At 44.0% G+C, this 15626-nt stretch overlaps 1 protein-coding gene across 2 annotated transcripts in view; it reads right to left on the reverse strand.

Annotated features, from left to right (window-relative positions):
- Window positions 1-6678, reverse strand: part of PRDM10 (PR/SET domain 10) — an 87467-nt gene extending 80789 nt beyond the window's left edge. For both annotated transcript variants that reach the window (XM_030764516.2, XM_089915825.1), the window contains exon 1: window positions 6556-6678. The gene's annotated coding sequence lies outside the window, so the exon portion shown is untranslated. The remainder of the gene's footprint in view (window positions 1-6555) is intronic.
- Between the last annotated feature and the right edge of the window lie 8948 nt (window positions 6679-15626).

Genomic DNA, 15626 nt, shown 5'->3' on the forward strand with positions numbered 1-15626 from the left:
CATAAACAAGTCCTAGACATCTATTAGTCCTTATATTTATCAAATTATGAAGTACTGGAAATCCAGAATACTTTTTTTTTTTTTTTTGGCCGTGCTGCACGGCTTGTGGGATCTTAGCGCCCCGATCAGGGATTGAACCCAGGCCCTCAATAGTGAGAGCACCGAGTCCTAACCACTGGACCGCCAGGGAATTCCCCAGAATCCCAGAATATTTTCGATTCATCAACTTCAAGAGAAAAAGAATAAAAGAGAAGATGAATAAATGATGAGTGAGAGGCTGAAATCTCATGAATATACATACCACCGCCTGGGACTGAGGACCCAGACACCCTGCTCCCGCCACCCACATCGTTCACTAAACTGCCTCCTTTTTCTCATTTGTAAAGTAGTTAAGACACCGTCTGTCACTGTCGCACAGTAAGGATTAAATGTAAACAGGTGTCTTAGAAAGGACACTTCAAAGTCAGTCAGACACAAAGCAATAATTAGTCAAAGGATTATAGTTTTCCTGTCAGAAGAACATGACGATAAGGTTGCCTATAATCATGGTTTGTGGCAAGACTGAAAATAACCCCTAGCGGATTGGCCTCAAAATCTTCAAGCAGTGCCAACAAAATGGTGAGATTTGCAACCAAAAATAAGAATTTGGAAGAAAAGGGAGGAAAATTCCAGAGCTCACTTTAATGACTTATGTTAATTGTATTCACTCCTTTATTCCTCCAAACATTTTAGAGCCCAGTAAGTAAAAGGCACTTTTGTACTGCATTCTATATGAGGGAACTATAAAATATCCAAAGCTTCTAGGAATTTACAATATGTTTAGGAAGCAAGAAATAAGCACACATAGTTGCTATGCGATACTAATTAAGCACTCAATAAATGTTACAATTATTACAAAGCAGTACAAAAATCCTGTAGGGCATTCAGAGACAAGAGGGATCCCTTTCAGGTAAGATGTTCCGCCTCCCTCCCCACCTCTGCTTTCACCTGGCTCCAGGGCAGGGCAGACCGACACCTGTTTGTCTGTATGGCCTGTGAACTAAGAATGGTTTTACATTTTTAAATGGTTGAAAAGACAAAAGAAGAATATTTTGTGACACATGGGAATTATATTACTTCAAATTTCAGGGTCCTTAAATAAAGTTTAATTGGAACGTGGCCATGCTTTCACACCAGGGGCGGGGAGTGGCTGCTTCAGGGACCGTCTGGCCCACAAAGCTGAAAATGTTTACTATCTGGTTTTTTGGTTTGTTTTTTGTTTGGGGTTTTTTTTTTGGCGGGGGCGGGCCTTGAAGTGCAGCATGCAGGATCTTAGTTCCCTGACCAGGGATCAAACCCGTGTCCCCTGCATTGGGAGTGCTGAGTCTTAACCACTGGACCGTCAGGGGAGTCCCTATTATCTGGTTCTTTACCAAAAAAAGTTTACTGACCACTGCTCTAGAAGGATGGATGGGATTTTCGTGGGCAGAACTGGGGAAGGAGGGAGAAGTGGGCAGAAAGGAACAAACATTCCATTTGAGAAATGAAGGTGTGAAAACATGAAGGAAAACCCCAGAGTTGCAGGGACAGTGAGAAGCCTAGTTTGGCTGAAGCAGAATATCCAAAATCAGTATACACTTATTGAGCCATTTATACCGCTGTGGACAGTGATAACAGGCATTCTCACACAGAGTCTTTGAGGTTGGTACTATTATTATCCCCATTAATAATTAAGGAACTAGATTAATAATTTGATAAAGAAACTAAGGCTTACAGAAGTTAACTAATGGGCCCAAGATCACAGCCAGCCAATAAAGCTGGGCTCTAAATCTAGGTTCCTTTGCCCCCAGAGCCCACGCTGTTAAAGTTGACACCGTATCAAACCCCCATACAGGGTAGGAAAAAGAAACACATCCACAAAGGTACGTAAGGGCAAAACGGTCAATGTTTTCAAATATAGGTATAAAAAGAATATGATTTTATCTGTAGGTTATGATTCTTTGTGCTTAAAAGGATAGCTGTCCCATGAGCTTGTCCAAAGTGTTCCACACTTAGAAGCAAACTATTGTGGCCTTTTTTTTAATCACAGGAGAAAAAAAAATTATGAGCTTGATTTTTTCAATTTCAAGTTTCTCCCAGAAATACTTCTTAAATCTCTGAAAAAACAGTATATTGTAAAAATCAGTAAGTGGCAGACCAAGCTGGGGAAAACTCAGCTGATTATACTTAGCTCAACTTCTTTGTTTTGTTTTGTTTTTTGTCTGTTTGTTTTGTTTTGTTTTATTTTGTTTTTTGTGGTACGCGGGCCTCTCACTGTTGCGGCCTCTCCCGTTGCGGAGCACAGGCTCCGGACGCGCAGGCTCAGCGGCCATGGCTCACGGGCCCAGCCGCTCCTCGGCATGTGGGATCTTCCCGGACCGGGGCACGAACCCGTGTCCCCTGCATCGGCAGGCAGACTCTCAACCACTGCGCCACCAGGGAAATCCTCAACTTTTTTTTTTAATGGATTATGTGCTTAACAGATGTCATTTCATTATTTTAAGTTCAAATGATTAATTGAATATATTTATTCAGTAACAGTTAACTCAATTACCTGGAAATGGTTTTTAGATTAAGGTATTCTTCAAAAGAATAATAATGCTTCTGTGAGAGCTATCATAAGCACTAAAAGAAATCAGACACATCTACATATAAGCAGTATCTATTGGCTGAAACTATAGAAACAAAAAGATAATATATTGTATGATGACTTACTGCCACTTGGGAGCACTCCCCCCCATGAGACTAAGCCTAAGGCAGCTGTTCAGTGAACAAATCAGGCAAGCCATGCATGCAACCCATATACATAATTTTAAATCTTCTAGCAGCCACATTTGTTAAAAGTAGAAACAGGCAAAATTAATTGCAGTAATGGATTTTATTTAACATGGGATATGCGACATATCATTTCAACATGTAATCAATATTTTACATATTGAAATATTTCATTTTTTTTCATACCAAATCTCAAAATCTGGCATGCATTTCACACTCACAGCATTAGCCATTTTTCAAGTGCTTCACTGCCATATGTGGCTACTGGTAACCATACCGGACAGCACAGATCTGAGGGACAGCAGGAAACAGGCCAGACCATGAGAGCCAGACCGTGAGAGTGAAGGATGTCGGTAAAAAAAGCGAGCATTTAGCTCCAATGTTCTGATGCTGAAATAAATGAGTTCAACTAAGAAATGGATAACAAACAATAATAGACTATTTTCCCAATAGCAATCTGTATGTCTGGAGTTCTTAAAGCGTTGCACATTACTGATTTTATAATTTTATAATCAGTGTCACAGTAGGGCTGCAAGGAAATAAACTGGAAAGGAACCAGGTCCACATAAGTCCTGAACTAGGCTTATAACTTTGAGAATAAAAAAAGGAAGGAGGCCAGACACCCTTTAGCAGTAATTCATGTAAACAGCATAAGGCCAGAGAGGGAGAGGAAGGCTTCAACAGAGAATGACCAATATAATAAAGTCAGAAAAAGCTCCCCCCTCACCTTCCTGCCCCTACCCAGTACCCCTGGAGAATCCAGTGGGACCATTCTGCAAAGATTTGGTTATAGTAAAACACTTTTACTTAACTCGCCGGCCCCTTCTAGACACGAGACCAAATGCTCATTTGCTCATCTATTAAAGCACCTATGATAAAGTTAAACAATACATTTATTGTTTAACCAATAAATTCTGCTTGTGAAAACCACACAAAAGGCTGGGCAGGGTGTGTCTACACTCTCTGGGACAGAGGTGGGTGGGGGAAGACTGTGTATTTTAGTGGCAATAGGTCAAAGTACATCAGCATTCTATTTTAAAACAAACTCTGGCTAAACAATTCCAACATTGCAATGACAGGGTGTTTAACAGTTTATCATTTGCACCAAACGAAATTATGCAGTTACCATGTGTTCACCAGTGCTTAAAATTATTAAGGAAACCAAAATTACAGTTCAGTATTTCTCAACTCTTGGAACAGTTCTGCTTGTTACTCAGAAACCTATCCCATTAGGTTACCTATGATAAATTTAAACAGTAATCAATAAATTCTGCTTGTGAAAAACAGAATGAATCAAATTTCATAATTCCTTTAGTTCAGAGGATTTCATCATGCCCCCTTCAAGTAAAGGGGAAAACTACTGAAAATGGAAAATCATCAGTGACGTCATTAGGTACCTATTTACATTAAAAAAACAGAAAAACAAAAAACCTAGATGTGAAAACCACATATCATGTGCCAAGTTTGTAAAAATGTTTATAGGCACACACACAAAAGATTTGAAGCATACCAAAATATCAGTAGAAATTATCTCTGGTAATTGTACTTCAGCTCATTTTTACTTTTTATACTGTTCTATATTTTCTATGTCTTCTACAATGATCATGTACTACTGTTAAAACTAGAAGAAAAAAATACAGACAAGTGGCAATTGAGGCAGTGCCAACCAATTTAGGATTACACTGGATTGATACACTATCCCTTATACCATCATAATCTCCTATTAAAAAGCACTGAGGGCCCTTGAAGACGTGGGCTGTGCCTTATCTATAATACATGCTCGATTATATTCACATATACAGTACACTATACAGTATTATATTCACATATACAGTACACTAACGCGTGGTGGAGCATGCCGCAAAACACTAGAAAACTAAAAATGGCTTATTTAGAAAAAGACAGCGGTTTAGCGCCCTCGCAAAACAAAAGAGCAGAGCCAAGAGTGGGTGCTCAAGGAATAAAGTGAGGAAGAGCCACAGGTGGGAAAGTCTCGCTCCAAAATTTTTAGATACGCATCCATCACTAAATTGTTCTCTTTAAAACGGTTCACTTTGTCAATTTCACTTCATTTAAAAAGTAAACCCAGGGGGCTTCCCTGGTGGCGCAGTGGTTGAGAGTCCGCCTGCTGAGGCAGGGAACACGGGTTCGTGCCCCGGTGCAGGAGGATCCCACATGCCGCGGAGCGGGTGGGCCGGTGATCCATGGCCGATGGGCCTGCGCGTCCGGAGCACAACGGGAGAGGCCACAACAGTGAGAGGCCCGCGTACCACAAAAGTAAACCCAGAAGTCACTTTGTAAACATATCAGATTGCATCAGCACTGCTTGAAGCATGGCTTTGCCCCAACCAATTTTTCTTTTTTTTTTTTAATTTTGCTTTTTCAATTCTAGAGCATCATATAAGTACGGTTCCTCAAGCTGCTGCGGTGCTGGGGCGTGGAGTGGATGGAAGGATACCAAAAACACGCAATGTACCTTCCTGCCCTCAAAGAGCTTCCAGCAAAAGGTGGAGAGAGAAACAAAGGAGCGGGTCTGAAGCAGAGGCCTCAGAGCGTCACGAGTGATTTTGTTTTTAATGAACGTTAAGTGCTTTTGAGTTTAAAGAACTTTTGGGGACGATTAGCCAGGCAAGATTTGAACGAGCTTCGGCGCAGATGGCACAGGGCCGCGCTGGGCGGGACTCCTCACACGCCAAACCTCGATTGCAGACCCCAAACCAGCCCGCTTTGTGCTTAGACCTACACAAACATAGATTGAAAATGGATCGAAACCCAACCAATCCGCCAAGCAAGGCTAAGCACGTACGCACGCACTATTCCAAAGCGCTGCGTACACTTTACTTAGTGGAGGACCTAATACGTGGTCACGGGCTAAAGTGCTTAAGGAAAGCTGACCCTCGGCTGGCAACCGTGCACCACCAACCCGCTCCCCAAAGGCCTCGGGCTCGCGCCTCTGCACTCGACCCAGAGCGCAAGTGGACCTCGGCCTGCGCCCTGCCCACGGAGGACACCATGCACCACGACTGACCCAAACGGGCCACCCCCACGCCCTCCGAGCGGGGCCTCGCCGGGTCCCGGGACGCCAACTTGTGCGTAAGGGACAGGGAACCAGCAATCAATGGCAGAACGGTGGCGCGGCCTCCCAAAACAAAGCAGGGCGCCTAGTCCACGGAGCCCGCCGTCCCCGAACTCCGGGCCCAGCCGCCGCCCCCGCGCCCGCCGGCCAACACGGCCCGCCGCACCCCGAGCGCCCGCCCAACAGCCGCCGCAGGAGCGCGCAGGGCGCCTAACTGCCGTCCCGGCCCAACCAACGCGGGCAGGGGAGGAGAGGTGCGCGCGGCCGGTGGAGCGTGCGAGCCGCTCGGGGGTCGCAGGGGGGAGGCTGCGCGCAGGGAAGGCAGGGCGAAGAGGCGCCGGAGCCATGGCTGAACGCAGCACCTGGAGGGACTCCTTTAGGGATTTTGCCCCTTTCCCCTTGGAAGGTGCAGATGGTTTGACCCCCCACCCCGAGTGAGGTGCCTCGTCCCAGCCCCGACTGGACTGTACCATCGGGCGGTGCCGCCGGGATTTCTCCCCCACCACCACCATCAAGTCCTCCCCCCCACCCGGGTCCGCGGTCGGTTGGCCCCGGCCGGGCTCTGAGACGCGGAAAGAGCTTGGCGCCATTTTGGGTGGGACTAAGCAAAGACGAAACACCCTCCCAGTCGATGGGGTACTCTGGACGCTGGCTTATCCGGTTACCTTAATCCTTTAGGTACTTACACGATGTTGGGTGAGGGGAGCTGGAAGATCAGCGGGTCCCCGATCCTCTCTCCCTAGGGGTGATGGAAATCAAACCCCCCCCGCCACCTCCAGGTGGTTCTTCCCGCCGCAGAGTGGGAGCTGCATAAAAGGCGGGGCCTCATTAGCATAACCTGCCTGGCAACCTGATCTCGGCGTTATGTGATTGGTTGAACTCTGTAAACTCCATGCCTCGCCTAAAGAGGAGTAACGCTGGGGCGAACTGACAGGCCGAGATTTAAGACTCATGACGAAGATCCTGAGACGCTTATTCAGTCAGCGGAGAAGCTAAAAGGAGATTTACACAGTGGCCCAATGACGGAAGGCCTCTTTATTTCGTGCTCTGCTGTTCGTTTCAAGTCCAATCAAAAAGCGGGTCTCAGGCACCGCTCGCCTGCGTTTGTGCTCTAAGCCAATCAGAGAAGCCGACTCTTCGGTTTCAGGGTCAAGACCGCTTGGAGGGACCGGCGGCAGCGGCCCAGGTCGTGAGCCTTCCGGCTTCGGTGCCCGAGGTCGGGAGGAGGAGCTGTTCGTCGGGTGCTGCGCGCCCCCCGAGGGCCCGCGTCCTGAGAGCTGCTCCCCAGGACGCGGCGGGCCGAGGGCGCGCGGGATTGGAGGCGGCTCGGGCCCCGGCAGCGGGCCGGCTTGCGGAGCGCCCAGCTGAACCCACGCCACGCGCGGAAGCCCTGCGCCTCGGAGCCGGCCCCGGCGTCTGACCTCAGCCCGGCAGAAGCCTGGAGTGCGGCGTTGCGTCTCTCCTCTCCCCTTTACCATGCTGAAAGGAAGTGATTTTCACAGACGTGAAGATGTTTTTCAACCCTGGTTAACCAAGGGCTTAACTCACTCTTTTCTTAACCTCAGCCTTCCACATCGTACCATCCCTTAAAATTGCCTTCGCAAAGCAGCCCAGTACAGAGAGGTGAGCTCGGGCTTTGCAGCAAGATGCCACCTGTAGTTCCCCGCCCTAATATGAATGGCAACTAGATCTTGAAGAGACCTTGAGCCTTTGGACCTTCAGGGAGCCGTAATCCTGTCCATGACATCTAACTTGCTACGTTATTTTGAAGATAAAGTGGGATTTACGTGTAAAATACTTAGCACACTAGATCTTAAACGGATAAAAGTATCAATGACGATAAAATATACAAAATTGCTGAGCTATTGGCTAACCAAGAAAGTACCACTAAGCAAAAGACCTAAGAATAGAAAACACGGGGCGGTGGGCGAGCGGAGGATGTAAAATTCATTCAACAATATCCTATTTACTGTTTATTTTTAAAACTGGAAACAAAATCTGGGAAATTTTGGGAAAACATTGTTTTTAGAATTTCAGGACTGTTGAGTACCTTATAAGCAACTTGATGACTAACCCATGTCTTGTTCCTCCACAGACTCCTGTGCAGGCTGTCAGTAAACACTTGCTGAATTTAATTGAAAAGAAAGCACATTTGGGGTCTGATGAGGCAGACCTTAACATTTATAGTGAGAGATGCTTTTAACTCTTAGCTGGATATAAAGACACATGAAAGTCAGTTGCCTTAGGAAAGATGATATTGGTTAAGAGAGTCACTGGAATGTTCTCTTTTGGTGCTGTGAGTAGACAAACAATGCCAGAAGTGGACAGGTCCACGGCCCCTAGAGAGAATTTCTCCCGTTTTGAGATTTAACATTATTACATCCTCTCTGAAGGATTGGGATCATCACAACTGAAGTCTGACCAGAAATGACTGCAAGGAACACAAAAGGGGAAATTGTCATGAGGAATGGGGCTGTCTGGACTGGAGGGCCCAAGTTGGCCTCACGGACTTGGAGAAATTGTCTAAAACTTTACTGGCCACGCAGCTATGCAGGATCTTAGTTCCCCCACCAGGGACTGAACCCGTGTGTCCCCTGCAGTGGAAGGGCTGAAAGCGCAGAGTCCTAACCACTGGACCGCCAGGGAATTCCCTAGACCTAAAACTTTAGAGTGCACAAATATTACAGGTAGACACCACCTCAGAGATTTTGTTATTCAGAAGGTTTGGAATGAGCCTCAGTAATCTGCCTTTTATATAAATGTTTCAGTTAATTATTAAATTTGCACACAGTAGAATTCTCTCCCTTCAGTATACAAGTACTGAATATGTACTGTCTACCAGTCACTGTTCTAAACAATGAGGATGGAATGGGGAACCAAAACAAAAAAAAGCCCCTGCTCTCATGGAGCTTAAGTTCTAGTGGAGGCAACAGAAGAAAATTGATAAATAAATGAGATGATTTCAGGTAATGATAAGTGCTATGAAGAAAATAAAGCAGAAAATTGCAAAGGGGAGGAGAATGCTGGCAATTTAAATAAAGGTGTCAAAGAAATCCTTTCTGAGATGCTAACATTTGAGCTGAGACTTGATTGATGAAAAAAGCCCACGGTGCTAAGATCTTGGAGAACATTCCAGTCTGAGACCAGCAGATGTGAAGGCATGAGGGGAGAAAAAAAAAAAGCATGCACCTATTCATTCATTCTTCCATAGAATAAATATTCATTGAATGCTTATGATACGCCAGGCACTGTCCTAGGTGCTTTGAGATTGGTCAATTAACATTATAGACAAAAGGAAAAACACAACACATAAAAATCCCTGCCTTTATGGAGAGCTTTCACTCTAACACACTGAAAAACCTAAGAAAGCCTGAGTTGCTAGGACACAGGGCAAGAAATACAGTGGTTCAAGAAAACTTGGGGAAACAGGCAAGGGTCAGATCATATATTGCTTTGAGGGCTAGAGTATGGGAGTTGTTATTGTATTTTAAGTACAACTTAAAGTAGAGGTTTTAAGCAAAGGTATGATACAGTGTTTTGTTTTGTTTTTAAAGATAACTCAGGCTGCCCTAGGAAGCTTATCATGTTGGCTGAGGGGATGAGAAACGGGAGACAAGGAGGATAGTAAGGGTCCACTGCAATATGGTCTAAGCAAGAAATGATGGTGATCTTGACTAAAACAGGAGAAGTGTAAATGGGGGAAATGTATGGATACCAAATATATTTTTGAGGTAAACCAAAGAACTTGCAAATGAATAAGAGAATGGGTGAGAGTTGGCATTTCTAGTGATGACAAGAGAGTGATCAAGACCGATGCATAAAGTTGAGACTCAAGTGACCTAGTAAATGTGGCTGGCTTAACTGAGGAGAGACCTGGTTAGAAAATTAAGAGTTCTATTATAGTCATGTCAATTTTGAAATATCTTTTAGAAATACACTTGGACATACTGCAGAAGCAGTTGGAATTCAAGGAGAGATCTGGGCTGCAATACAATTTTAGAATTCATCAGATTATACATTGTATTTCTTCTTTTTCTTTTTATTGGAGCATAGTTGATTTACAATGTTGTGTTAGTTTCAGGTGTACAGCAAAGTGACTCAGTTATACATATACATATATCCACTCTTTTAGATTCGATTCCCATATATGTCATTACAGAGTATTGAGTAGAGTTCCCTGTGCTGTATAGTAGGTTCCTATTAGTTATCTATTTTATATATAGTAGTGTATATATAAATCCCCCAATCTCCCAATGTATCCCTCCCCACTATAAACTATATTTCTTTTTTTTTTAATTAATTTTTTTTTGACTGTGTTGGGTCTTCGTTGCTGTGCATGGGTTTTCTCTATTTGCAGCGAGCGGGGGCTACTCTTTGTTGCGGTGCGTGGGCTTCTTATTGCAGTGGCTTCTCTTTGTTGCAGAGCACAGGCTCTAGGCACGCAGCTGCAGTAGTTGTGGCACATGGGTTCAGTAGTTGTGGCTCGTGGGCTCTAGAGTGCAGCCTCAGTAGTTGTGACGCACGGGCTTAGTTGCTCCGTGGCATGTGGGATCTTCCCGGACCAGGGCTCGAACTTGTGTCCCCTGCATTGGCAGGCAGATTCTTAACCACTGCACCACAAGGGAAGTCCCTGAATTGTATTTCAATACATAGGATTACATGAAGTCTAATTAGATGAGGTCATCTAATGAGGATGAGATGAAGGAGAGAGTGTTTATAGAGAAGACAAGAGGGTCCAGGATTAAGCTCTTGGGAGCTGCTGAGTTTAGAGATGAGAGACAGGAGAGGAACCAACCAAAGAGACCATGAAGGCCGGTAAAACAGGAGAACAGAGGAGGGTGGTGTCTGAGAAGCCCAGGGAAGAGAGTGCTTGAAGGAGGCTGCAGTCATCAGCTGTAGCTAATGATGCTGAGAGGTAAAGAAAGATAAAGACAGATAACGTGTGGGCCTGGAAAGATGGAGGGGGAAGTACCTGGTTATTTGTCAATAGCAGCTTCAGGGGAGGGTTAGGAAACTTAAGAATTGTCTGAAGAAAAAGTGGGAGGTGAAGAGTGATATCTGTTGCCAATAGTATAGCAGATAAGATAGGCCAATAAAAACAACTAAAATGTACATGCTTTCCATAAAACACTTTTTTTTTTAATGCATCACAGAGCTGGCAACAGAGTGAGGACTCTACAAAGGTTAAAACCAAAGTCCGTGAGTAAAAAGGGAAAAGCTCATCATTACAGAAGAAAACAAACTAAAAAGAGAAAAAGGAATGCTGGGAAAAGAAGAGAGATCATTTGGCAGGAACCGTAACAACTATTAAATTTTTTCAAGCAAGAATGATCAATGAAGGATAAACCTTAATGGATGAAAATTTGATGGTTTGATATCAACATGGTCTTGAAATAGCTCTACAAAAGATACTTATTAACTACAATGGAAAAAATAATAACTTTACAGTGGAGAAAGTTGGCAGATACCATCATTGTGATCAAAGTTACTGTACTCAGGGATAGGACCCCGAGACCGAGTGCCTCTGCATGTGATGCCCTGGGAAGGACACGACTTCTGCAATATGGCTACCAGAAGCTCTTAACTCTATGGGCAAACCCAAACTGAGGGATATTCTACAAAATAACTGGCCTATACTCACCTTTAAAATGTTAATGCCATGGGCTTTCCTGGTGCCATATCTGGCAGCTGTGACTGTGACCTTATTTAGAAATAGGGCCTTTGCAGATATGATGAGTTAAGATGAGGTCACACTAGATGGATATGTTGGGCCCTAACCCAATGACTGGTATCCTTAAAAGAAGAGAAAATATGGAATTCCCTGGTGGTCCAGTGGTTAGGACTCTGTGCTTTCACTGCTGAGGGTGTGGGTTCAGTCCCTCGTCGGGGAACTAAGATCCCGAAAGCCACGTGGTGCGCGGCCAGAAAAAAAAAAAAAGAAGAGAAAATAGAGATACAGACACACAGGGGAAGATATATGAAGACGGGGCAGAGATGGTGCATCTACAAGCCAAGGAAAACCAAAGATTGCCAGCAACCACCAAGGGCTTGAAGAGAAGGATTCTTCCCTAGAACCTTCAGAGGGACCATTGCCCCACCAACACCTTCATCTCAGACATCTAGCCTCCAGAACTGTAAGAGAATGAATTTCTATTATTTTAAGCCAGCTAGTTTGTGGTACTTTGTTATGACAGCCACAGGAAACTAAGACAACATTATAAAGTAAGGAAGAAACTATAAGGGCGCAAGATCGTGTATGTGTAGGGCATCTCCATGTGGATGGCTGAGATTATGAGCATTTATGAGATAGGAACAGTTTGAGGGTGTTTTTGTTTGTTTTTGCTGAGAAGGTTGGCTCTTTAAAATTTATCTTACGGAGCTGTAGTTGATTTATAATGTCGTGTTGTACAGCAAAGTGATTCAGTTAGATGTATATATACATTCTTTAAAAAAATTTTTTTTATCTTCTTAATTGAAGTATAGTTGATTTATAATATTGTGTTAGTTTCAGGTGTACAGCACAGTGATTCAGATATATATATAGATATAGATATATAGATATAGATATATAGATATATAGATATATATGTATAGTCCTTTTCAGATTCTTTTCCCTTATAGGTTATTACAAAATATTGAGGGACTTCCCTGGTGGCGCAGTGGTTGAGTCCGCCTGCCAGTGCAGGGGACACGGGTTCGAGCCCTGGTCGGGGAAGATCCCACATGCCGTGGAGCAACTAAGCCCGTGCGCCACAACTACTGAAGCCTGCGCGCCTAGAGCCCGTGCTCTGCAACAAGAGAAGCCACCGCAATGAGAAGCCCGCGCACCACAACGAAGAGCAGCCCCCCCTTACTGCTACTAGAGAAAGCCCATGGGCAGCAAAGAAGACCCAACGCAACCAAAAATATATATATATTGAGTATAGTTCCCTGTGCTATACAGTAGTTCCTTGTTGGTTGTATGTTTTTTAAGATGTGAAAGGAAAAAGCCAAGGAATTGAGCAGATAATTATATTAAAATATGATTTTTACATAAAATCGGACACACTTAATTATGGAGTGGAAAATACAAGCAGGTTTTTATCCCTGGCATTCCAGTGGTTAGGACTCCGCGTTTCTACTGCAGGGGGCCCAGGTTCTATCCCTGGTCGGGGAACTAAGATCTCTCAAGCCGCGCGGTGTGGTCAAAAAAAAAAAAAATCAGCTTTTTAAGAAAAATAGATAAGATGGCTGCAGAAGGACTAGCTGTTATGGGGTGTCTGCTTTTGTTTGTGTCCCAGACTCCCAGAGACCTTAAGTCACAAGAGTGGATATACCATCTTCAGTTCAAACAGCTAGAGCCACAGATGTTGGAGAAAGAACTGCAAAGGAGGTGATGTCCAGCGGAAGTTAATAAGCAGGGAGAAAAGCAGCAGGAAGACCCTGAGTCAAACTGCATCTTTCTCCCTGAAATACAGTCAAGGAAAAAGAAAATGTATGAAATTGTAAAGTACTTCCTAAAAGAAAAAAAAAGGAAAAGAAAAGTACTTCCCATCAAACATTTTTCCTTCAAGAAAACATTTTTATGAATATGGCTCAGTCTGAAAAATGTGGACCATAACTTAGATTTCAGTATGAGGGAATCTGTGTAAGCAAGAATGATTATGAATATAATGAGTTTGCTATGGTTCCTCCTATGTGTAGCGATCTCATCTGGGGTAATCATTGTGAGAAGAGTCTTCTCTCAGAAATATGATGTCAGCAGATACCTGAGAATTAATACTAAAGAGAAACTGTAGCATTTAAGGAATGCTGGAAAGCCTCTAGCCAAAGCAAATCTCCTTAAGCGTAAAAAAATTCATATTGGAGGAAAGACTCATGAATATATTTAGTGTAGAAAAGCCTTTAGCCTGAAGCAATACCTCAGAGATCATGAGAATATGCGTCCTGGAGACTGTGCATTCAAGCATGTGCTGACTGAACTCAAGTGTTCTCTCTCTCTCTTTCGAGTGTCCTCTCTTTTTTTTTAAATAGATTTATTTTGTTTATTTAATTATTGGCTGCGTAGCGTCTTCCATAGCTGTGCGCGGGCTATCTCTAGTTGCCGAGGGCTTCTCATTGTAGTGGCTTCTCTTGTTGCGGAGCACAGGCTCCAGGCACGCAGGCTTCAGTAGTTGTGGCACGCGGGCTTCAGTAGTTGTGGCACACGGGCTTAGTTGCTCTGTAGCATGTGGGATCTTCCCGGACCAGGGCTGGAACCCGTGTCCCCTGCATTGGCAGGCGGATGCTTAACCAGTGCGCCACGAGGAGAGTCCCTCAAATGTTCTCTTGAATCTCATCCCTCACTCTACATTTCAGAATCCATACAAGGAGAAATCATATAAAAGTGATAAAGGTGGAAAAGACTTCAGCTGTCATAGAAAAAGCTCACACGCATCATTATAAGGAGAAGGAAAGCTTGTACTCACATGTCATTTCTCATTAGAAATCAAAGAAGGCATGCTGGAGGGACACCGTGCGTCTAAAGAAAGAGGGCACCCCCCGCTCCAATAGCAAATCACACCTCACAGAGCATGAGAATATCCATACTGGAAAGAGCCTCTTGAGTATAATCAATGTGGAAATGTCTTTACCTAGAGGCAATGCCTCATTACGGATCAAAACATTCATACTAGAAAGAAACTCCCTGAATGTAATGAATGTGGGAAATCTGCAGACAAAAGGGAAAACCTCAGTATTCATCAAACATGCAAGAGAGAAATCTTATCAATGTAGTAGGTATGAGAAAAGTCATATTTAGAAGTCAAGCCTTATTAGATGCTAGCGAGGTCTTACTGGAGATAAACCCTATGCATGGGAGGAAGGTGAGAAAGTATTCAATGGCAAGTGACAATTCTCATTTGAGAGATGCCCTATAAATACAGTAAATGTGCAAAACCCTTCACGCAGAAACCACGCTTCATTAAATATTACAACATTCGTATAGATGAGACACACTATGAATGTATTAAGGGTGGAAAAGCCTCTGGAATCCCACTGCTTATTGTATGTGAAGAACCCATCCAGGTAATAAACATGAATGTAAAATGTGTGGAGAAGCCTACTCTACGCATGAGAACCAATGCTGAATGGAATGTCCATTAACAGGTGAATGGGTAAATGTATTGTGGTATATCTGCACGATGGAGTGCTACCCAGCAATAAAAATAAATAAACTATTGGGCTTCCCTGGTGGCGCAGTGGTTAAGAATCCATCTGCCAATGCAGGGGACACGGGTTCGAGCCCTGGTCCAGGAAGATCTCACATGCCACAGAGCAACTAAACCCGTGCGCCACAACTAGCCACAACTACTGAGCCCACATGCTACAACTACTGAAGCCCGTGCTTCTAGAGCCCATGCTCCGCAACAAGAGAAGCCACCGCAATGAGAAGCCCGCCCATGGCAACGAAGAATAGCCCCCACTCGCCTCAACTAGAGAAAGCCCGCGCACAGTGACCAAGACCCAACGCAACCAAAAATAAATAAATTTATATAAAAAAAGAAATAAACTATTGATACATACCATCATGTAAATTCATCTCAAAATAATTATGCTGAGTAAAATAAGCCAGACCAAAAAAAAAAAAGAGAGAGAGAGAGAGTACATACTTCATGATTCCATTTATATAAAATTCTAGACAAAGTCAAACTAACGTGTAGTGATAGGAAGCAGATCTGATTGCCTGTGGGGTTGGGAGGAGGGAGAGGGATCACAAAGGTTCAGAAGGAAACTTTTG

The sequence above is a fragment of the Delphinapterus leucas genome, chromosome 7 (assembly GCF_059928025.1).
Source record: "Delphinapterus leucas isolate spDelLeu-1000000601 "Yukka" chromosome 7, BTC_Dleu_Yukka2, whole genome shotgun sequence".
Classification (NCBI taxonomy): Eukaryota; Metazoa; Chordata; class Mammalia; order Artiodactyla; family Monodontidae; genus Delphinapterus; species Delphinapterus leucas.